Raw genomic sequence first — 6,036 nt, 5'->3', positions numbered from 1 at the left:
TTGGGAAGGGGGTGTGTGGGTGGGAGCAGTCTTGAACTCAGTAATGGGGAGGGTGGCTGCTGGTGGTCACTGCAATGTGGGATGCTGTAAAGTGTTATACACACTGAGGGGCTTTGCAGACCTTGTATGAGGTCAGTTTCCTCCCTCCGCTCCAGCCACAACCCATCCACCCTTGCAGTCTTACTTTGATGGTTTCTACTTCTCCCTCTCAAAGCGGGGGGCATGGGGCTGCATGCGGGGGGTGAGCACTAGGGGGCAGTGTTATAACACGGTGAGTGATGTTTCTGAAGAGGTCCGGTCTGCTCCTCTGATCCCAACCCCCATTCCCTGCACTATTACACTCAGCCCTCTGAGACCCTCCTGATTGCCCACGCATGTCTTGGTCCAGTGCCCTTAAGTGGTCCCATTACAGGACAGTGCACAATGTGCACAACGCTTCTCACTGCGTTTCTTGATTTGTAAAATTAAATGTCATCCGACAACAAACCGAGATTTGGGACTGAAGCACATGCATGTATTTTACTGTTCGTGCGTGTTGTATGTAGAAGGGCTCATTCACACAGCGGGCTCATTCAGGATGTAAATTATGTCACAAATATTTCATAATTCCTCAGATGGGTGTCAATGTGGACTTTAAACAGAATATCAGGAACAAAAATATTGTGGGAGAAAATATTGTGTCAAGAATATCGAGGATGAAAATATTGTTCAGGTAAATTTCTAAAGGTAAGCAAAGTTTTACTCTATATAACTCCACACATATGTACCATGATGATGCATGTATCGGATGTCTATATGTTCAAGGTACGTAGATGTGGATTAAGAACAGTAAATCTATACTTACCTTCTTAATAATTTGGGGGCATATTATGAAGAAACTGCGTTAAAATTATCGCTGCTTTGGCGGCAGAAAACTGCCGCTAAAGCGGCGATAACGGGCTTGATAATATGCCCTTGAGAATTCCCATAGAAGCCCAGGTTCCGGTGTCAACATGGGCTTCTATGGGAATTCTCTGCGGCATATTATCAAGCCCATTATCGCCGCTTTAGCGGCAGTTTTCTGCCGCTAAAGCGGCAATAATTTTAACTCCGTGCTTGATAATATGCCCCTTGGACCTTGTATTTTTGACACGATATTCTGCCCACACTAAACATCTCCCCAAAGTGAATAGAATTAATTTTGCTCTTGGGGTGCGAGCTGTCTGCTTGCAGAAGAGAGTTGCAAGATGTAAGCTTTCGATGCATTCTACTATGTATTTGGTCTCCAGAAACATATAGTTATTCGTCTAAAAACACTATTTCTGTGTTGCTGCTAACCATAGTGAACGACATGTTGTACTTGTTATCATTTAAAAAGTCAAAGAACTAATTTAACATAAGGGGCGAACCGGTCCAAATCATAATACAATCATCGATAAACCGACCCCAATAATGTATGTCATCCACCTACTCCCGGCCGCGAGGTCCCCAGATGTGCACCACCTCAAACCAACCGTTGATGCATTGCGGGTGCTGGGATATGATAGTATTAATTTATGGGATACTGAGATTCTGTGATTAAAATGAAGTGATAAGATAGACTCAAGTACTCAAGATCTGGGGTAACCACGGGAATGTCCGTTCTTCTTTAAATATATCTATGATGTAATTAGATAACTGGTTAGAGATTTACTGTCTGGGAAATACTACGGGGTTGTCCGTACTTCTTTATTAGAACATTGGAATGTTGGGAGCTCCATTGCATACAATGGAGTGCTCCCTGCTTGTACGGGCCGGGAAAGGCCTGCAGAGCAACATTCCAATGTCTTACAAAGGCCCCTCGGAGCTCGAGGGGATTTAAAGCCCCTCGAGCTTCGAGAGGCCTTTGTTTTATTTGTTAGAACATTCTGCCCTCTAGTGGCAGAATGTTCTAAAAGCCTTATAGCCCTTCGTAGCAGGGCTCTACCGGCTATTACAGTCCCGCTCCCTTGTTAAAGGCCCCGCCTTCGGCTCGGGCCTCTAACGCGGTAGCGGGCCTTTAATAGCCGGTATAGCTCGCTACGGCGGGCTATAAGGCTATAATAGGTGAATATTGGGTACAGGTGAACTTGAACTGACAAGGACAGTAGTGGCTATTGAGTAAGAAAAATTGTGATGTCAACTTAACATTTCCCTATATTAGGAATCAATGCTAATTGTAAATATATGTTCCATATGTTACAGTTAAAGCAGCTAATGAAGCAATGTGATTTACTGAAAGCGTGTAATTTGAGCACATTCGATCAATTCACATCCTACACGATTTAGACTACCACTTTGCAGTGCTAGGTCAACACATTTAAATACACAACACATTAATTATTTATCAACTACTTTAAATGCGATTGATAGGGAATTCTATGAGCTTTCTAGAAATCGAAAATATAAGCAAATAAATGTGAGTGCGTACTACATGTGATTATATCGCACTCCTACCTTGCTGGAAATAACATGGGATTTTTCCCGCTCTATCACCCCTTACCCGATTCCACTATCATAGAGCCCGTCAGGCTTTATGAGACCTATTAGGGGATGATTTGCAGGTACCCCAGAAATGCTGGCACTCTCATCTCTAATATGAAATTGGTGTCTAAATTCAACCTTTTACTCAGGAAGGTAGGAGGCCTGCTATGAGAAAGACACGAATGGAGTGGCAGAATGATCTTGGTAGGACCATGGATGACAAATGCTGGCAATATTATTGTGCTATGACCAGGGGGATTTCTTTAAACAGTAGGCACCGTATTATACATTTCAACTTCGTCAATCGCGTTTACTATACTCCAGAAATATTGTACAGATATGGGTTGCGTGACTCTGCGGAATGTGAGCGTTGTCATGCGCATGATGCTAGTTTCATGCACACGGCATGGTCCTGCCCAGATATCCTGGAGTTTTGGGAAACGATTTTTCATAAGCTGGGTATCAGTGCTGGCATCTCTCTGGATCCCGACTCGTTTCTTCCTGAACAGGAGTGTCAGGAGACTGGGAGCCATGAGGCTACTTCTACCTAAATGCCCTGCCCCGACCCTAAAAGAATGGCATGCAGATATGGTCTATTGTAATACGCAATCCAATGTCTATGGCGACTTGCTTCCTCCTCAGAGGTATCCTAAGGGTTTCTGGGGCCCATATTAATTAATTAGTGGGCAAAGAGACTGGTGAAACAGAACGCAAAGATGATGATGTACCTTGATTCTTTATTCTCATAGGTATTATATGTGTCAGGCTAAAAGGAATGCTAATGTGTTGGATAACTGCTTATACTCTGTTGGTTACCCGACACTAGTTGTCTCGACCCTTCACTTGTGCCACCTTCTGAATGTAGGACCGACTTGGGGATCTGTGATGTTTGTGCCACTTCATGTTACTCTATCTTAATGTAACATAAATTATGTCATGATGATGTATCAAGCCAGATTACATGTCTGTATACTCTGTGTTGATAAACAATATTTAAGAAATAAATACAAACTTTGGAGCATCTCCTGCTGTGACAGGCATCCTTTCAGTTAGGAAGAAGAAAAGGAAAGATGTCCACTTCAAAAGGAGCAGAACCCCAACATAAAACTTCAAAGACTCAGACCCTAAATCACATTCGGTGACTGAAAATGGAGAATAAGAAGGGGAGGTGGAGACCCCAAACTTTGTTATCTGCCAAGCAGCCATACGAGCTCTGTGTGGAGGAGAAGCTTTGCAAGACTTCAGCCTGTGAACAGGACTAGGGGCCGAGGCCTGCTAGTCTCTCTGCTAGGGGCGGGGACATCAATCCCGGGAAACCAAGACCACCTGCCCTGGAGCCTGGAGCAACGGCGCCTGCCTGGTTGCTAATACCAGTGTGCTCTGTGAGGAAGAGGTGAGCGTTGGAGGGACCGTGCTCCAGTGGGGGGCTCTACAGGCAGGACTACCTGAGTAGGTTGTGTGGAAAATGGCCAATCGGGTCATTGCCTGTGTGCGAGAATGGTTCGGCGACCCCGTATGCCAGGAGGGGCCACTGTAGTGAGGGCGACAGCACCAGGAGTGTCTGCGCTCAGACCGAGAGTACCACGACAATTCAATATGCCAGCCAGCACCACTGTGGCCAAGAGGTGGGGTCGTTGCCCAGACTGGAGGATTACTGCTTTGACCAGCAGGTTAAGCCTGCACACCATGAACTGCACCAACAGACTCCCAGAGCATCGCAAGGATGCAGAGGACATTGCAGTGAATATGTGACCTTACAACGCATGCCATTACATCACATGCTGTTGCGACGCAAAACTTGACCCTGACTTTTGGTTGGGGGCCCTCCGGAAGTTGTAATAGATTCATTTTCTATTCCAACTCCAGGGTGTGCAACAGCCGGGAAGGTGTTGGAGTTAAATCCAACACCTTCTACCCACTGCTGCACACCTTTTGCGTTGCAATAGCACGCGATGTAATTGCATGCGTTGTAATGGTTGCATTAAAAAGGCTGTTTCCCCATTGCAGTGGTCAGGAGCCAGAGGTTAGTACCAACACTACTCACCCTCCCTACTCCTCCTCCCTCCTTCACCCCGCCCATTAGGGAAAGAGTGACTTATCTTGTGTTTGCCGAGCGGGAGCAGCTCCAATTGTTGGAACAAACTGGCAGCGCTGCTCGACCAAGAGAGACTGCTCCACGGGGTGCACCACAAGAAGCCTGACTTCGCCACACAAGATCAGGACTCGTGAGTGCCCACAGCGAGAGGACATTCACTGCATCTCTGATTATGTCCATATCACTGTAGTGGGTAAGATTTGAACTGGGCCTTTGGAGCCCAAGGGGACTCTACACTAATGGTGCTGAGGTACCATAGACACTTTTGATTAGTTCCTAAGGAGACAAAGGGGAAGTCTTGAGTATGGTCATCAAGTGCACTTTCGCTGAATGGGGACATCTGTGAATGGGGACTAAACCCGACCACGTTATAAGATGGAAGGTGGGACAGGGATTTGCCTAACAATGACTAGTGCCCCAACCGCAAGCGGATTGTGATATTGCTCATGAGTGCTGGTATTTCTTTGCATCAGTAGAGTTAGAAATAGAATAATTTTTCATATGAAAGTAAGTATTAGACTAGAAATTGTTTTATTGTTCGTACTGTGTGCACATTGAGTTATGAGTCCTGTTTATGACTGCTCGACGACAGCTACCACTGAGAGTCAAATACAGAAGCCATACTTGGCCCAGTTGCTCAGGATCCATAGTAGGATGGGCCCCAGAACAGGAGGAGTCAAAGGCCTCAATCACCACTGTTGAGCCCAGTAGTCCATGAGTGCCATGTGGCCCCCTGACAGGGGTTATCACAAATTCCAAACTACATTCAGACCACATTAAGAGACAGAGCAGTGAAATGTCAAACTACATTCAAGAGAAAGATCGGTCGAATGTAGCTTAGAGTTTCCATCTGGGCCCCAGGAAGACTCTATATGAGTCAATTCTCACTATACATCTAGGTAATACTTGTAGGTTTGATACTACAGGGATTGTGGATCACACAGGAAATATGGGGGATCACGGCTGTACTTGTCCCTCAATGTCTGTTCTTAGCATTGACCAACAACAAATTGCCTGAGTCACGTCCCTGCAAAATACTCTTGCCTACATTTTTTATTTGAAAATAAATGTGTCGACTTGTGCAGTCCGTGGTTGATGATAACAGAGGACCCTGTATAGATGGTTGGGTCACAAAACTCCTTAGAAGCAGATATTGGAAATAGAGCAAGCATTATTTAAAAAGTCACCCACTGGTATTCAGTCATACGGAGTGACATCTGTAGGAGAGTATGATCTGCTTCTTAGGGTTACCCCCACTTTTTGCTGATGTTTCACTGTTTTGCGATTCAGGACCCCAGCCTAGCTGCTTCCTCTCTAAATTGAGTCCATGTACCTTAGGTACACCACAGATTGGGTTTTGGGGTACCATTATAAGTCCCTAGTATATGGTATACTATGGACCCAGGGCATAGGTACCCCAGAGGCCTACCAGGGGCTGCAGCATATATTATGCCACCCCT

Source organism: Triturus cristatus, chromosome 1_1 (genome assembly GCF_964204655.1).
Source record: "Triturus cristatus chromosome 1_1, aTriCri1.1, whole genome shotgun sequence".
Lineage (NCBI taxonomy): Eukaryota > Metazoa > Chordata > Amphibia > Caudata > Salamandridae > Triturus > Triturus cristatus.
Note: the sequence above shows the minus strand (reverse complement) of the source record.